Source organism: Eretmochelys imbricata, chromosome 3 (genome assembly GCF_965152235.1).
Source record: "Eretmochelys imbricata isolate rEreImb1 chromosome 3, rEreImb1.hap1, whole genome shotgun sequence".
In the NCBI taxonomy this organism is placed as follows: Eukaryota; Metazoa; Chordata; order Testudines; family Cheloniidae; genus Eretmochelys; species Eretmochelys imbricata.
Window position 1 is genome coordinate 12,034,585 of NC_135574.1, and position 3,551 is coordinate 12,038,135.

Consider the following 3,551-nt stretch of genomic DNA (forward strand, 5'->3'; position numbering starts at 1 on the left):
TGGAGCCGCCGGCCGGGGCTGTCCGCAGGCGGGCGGGGCCGGGGCTGACGGGGAGCCCTGCCCCGCGCATGGCCCTGCCCACGGCGGCCGCCCGCCCGGCGGCTTCGCTCGGCAGCTGGTACACGCCGACCCCCAACTCCAACCTCACTGCCCGGTCCATACTGAACCCCCCCAACCCCCCAGTGACCCCCCACCGCCCGGTACACGCCGACCCCCAACTCCAACCTCACTGCCCGGTCCATACTGAACCCCCCCTACCCCCCAGTGACCCCCCACCGCCCGGTACACGCCGACCCCCAACTCCAACCTCACTGCCCGGTCCATACTGAACCCCCCCAACCCCCCAGTGACCCCCCACCGCCCGGTACACGCCGACCCCCAACTCCAACCTCACTGCCCGGTCCATACTGAACCCCCCCAGTGACCCCCCCACCGCCCGGTACACGCCGACCCCCAACTCCAACCTCACTGCCCGGTCCATACTGAACCCCCCCAACCCCCCAGTGACCCCCCACCGCCCGGTCCACGCCGACCCCCTACTCCAACCTCACTGCCCGGTCCATACTGAACCCCCCCAGTGACCCCCCCACCGCCCGGTACACGCCGACCCCCAACTCCAACCTCACTGCCCGGTCCATACTGAACCCCCCCTACCCCCCAGTGACCCCCCACCGCCCGGTACACGCCGACCCCCAACTCCAACCTCACTGCCCGGTCCATACTGAACCCCCCCAACCCCCCAGTGACCCCCCACCGCCCGGTACACGCCGACCCCCAACTCCAACCTCACTGCCCGGTCCATACTGAACCCCCCCAACCCCCCAGTGACCCCCCACCGCCCGGTCCACGCCGACCCCCTACTCCAACCTCACTGCCCGGTCCATACTGAACCCCCCCTACCCCCCAGTGACCCCCCACCGCCCGGTACACGCCGACCCCCAACTCCAACCTCACTGCCCGGTCCATACTGAACCCCCCCTACCCCCCAGTGACCCCCCACCGCCCGGTACACGCCGACCCCCAACTCCAACCTCACTGCCCGGTCCATACTGAACCCCCCCTACCCCCCAGTGACCCCCCACCGCCCGGTACACGCCGACCCCCAACTCCAACCTCACTGCCCGGTCCATACTGAACCCCCCCAACCCCCCAGTGACCCCCCACCGCCCGGTACACGCCGACCCCCAACTCCAACCTCACTGCCCGGTCCATACTGAACCCCCCCAGTGACCCCCCCACCGCCCGGTACACGCCGACCCCCAACTCCAACCTCACTGCCCGGTCCATACTGAACCCCCCCAACCCCCCAGTGACCCCCCACCGCCCGGTCCACGCCGACCCCCTACTCCAACCTCACTGCCCGGTCCATACTGAACCCCCCCAGTGACCCCCCCACCGCCCGGTACACGCCGACCCCCAACTCCAACCTCACTGCCCGGTCCATACTGAACCCCCCCTACCCCCCAGTGACCCCCCACCGCCCGGTACACGCCGACCCCCAACTCCAACCTCACTGCCCGGTCCATACTGAACCCCCCCAACCCCCCAGTGACCCCCCACCGCCCGGTACACGCCGACCCCCAACTCCAACCTCACTGCCCGGTCCATACTGAACCCCCCCAACCCCCCAGTGACCCCCCACCGCCCGGTCCACGCCGACCCCCTACTCCAACCTCACTGCCCGGTCCATACTGAACCCCCCCAGTGACCCCCCCACCGCCCGGTACACGCCGACCCCCAACTCCAACCTCACTGCCCGGTCCATACTGAACCCCCCAGTGACCCCCCCACCGCCCGGTACACGCCGACCCCCAACTCCAACCTCACTGCCCGGTCCATACTGAACCCCCCTACCCCCCAGTGACCCCCCACCGCCCGGTACACGCCGACCCCCAACTCCAACCTCACTGCCCGGTCCATACTGAACCCCCCTACCCCCCAGTGACCCCCCACCGCCCGGTACACGCCGACCCCCAACTCCAACCTCACTGCCCGGTCCATACTGAACCCCCCTACCCCCCAGTGACCCCCCACCGCCCGGTACACGCCGACCCCCAACTCCAACCTCACTGCCCGGTCCATACTGAACCCCCCCAACCCCCCAGTGACCCCCCACCGCCCGGTACACGCCGACCCCCAACTCCAACCTCACTGCCCGGTCCATACTGAACCCCCCCAGTGACCCCCCCACCGCCCGGTACACACTGACCCCCAACTCCAACCTCACTGCCCGGTCCATACTGAACCCCCCCAGTGACCCCCCCACCGCCCGGTACACACTGACCCCCAACTCCAACCTCACTGCCCGGTCCATACGGAACCCCCCAGTGACCCCCCCACCGCCCGGTACACGCCGACCCCCAACTCCAACCTCACTGCCCGGTCCATACTGAACCCCCCTACCCCCCAGTGACCCCCCCACCGCCCGGTACACGCCGACCCCCTACTCCAACCTCACTGCCCGGTCCATACTGAACCCCCCTACCCCCCAGTGACCCCCCACCGCCCGGTACACGCCGACCCCCAACTCCAACCTCACTGCCCGGTCCATACTGAACCCACCTTACCCCCCAGTGACCGCCCACCGCCCGGTACACGCCGACCCCCAACTCCAACCTCACTGCCCGGTCCATACTGAAACCCCCCTACCCCCCAGTGACCCCCCACCGCCCGGTACAACGCCGACCCCCTACTCCAACCTCACTGCCCGGTCCATACTGAACCCCCCCAGTGACCCCCCCACCGCCCGGTACACACCGACCCCCAACTCCAACCTCACTGCCCGGTCCATACTGAACCCCCCCAACCCCCCAGTGACCCCCCACCGCCCGGTACACGCCGACCCCCAACTCCAACCTCACTGCCCGGTCCATACTGAACCCCCCTACCCCCCAGTGACCCCCCACCACCCGGTACACGCCGACCCCCAACTCCAACCTCACTGCCCGGTCCATACTGAACCCACCTTACCCCCCAGTGACCGCCCACCGCCCGGTACATGCCGACCCCCAACTCCAACCTCACTGCCCGGTCCATACTGAACCCCCCTACCCCCCAGTGACCCCCCACCGCCCGGTACACGCCGACCCCCAACTCCAACCTCACTGCCCGGTCCATACTGAACCCACCTTACCCCCCAGTGACCGCCCACCGCCCGGTACACGCCGACCCCCAACTCCAACCTCACTGCCCGGTCCATACTGAACCCCCCCAACCCCCCAGTGACCCCCCACCGCCCGGTACACGCCGACCCCCAACTCCAACCTCACTGCCCGATCCATACTGAACCCCCCCAGCCCCCAGTGACCCCCCCACTGCCTGGTACATGCCGACCCCCAACTCCAACCTCACTGCCCGGTCCATACTGAACCCCCCCAACCCCCCAGTGACCCCCCACCGCCCGGTACACGCCGACCCCCAACTCCAACCTCACTGCCCGGTCCATACTGAACCCCCCCAACCCCCCAGTGACCCCCCACCGCCCGGTACACGCCGACCCCCAACTCCAACCTCACTGCCCGATCCATACTGAACCCCCATACGCCCCCCAC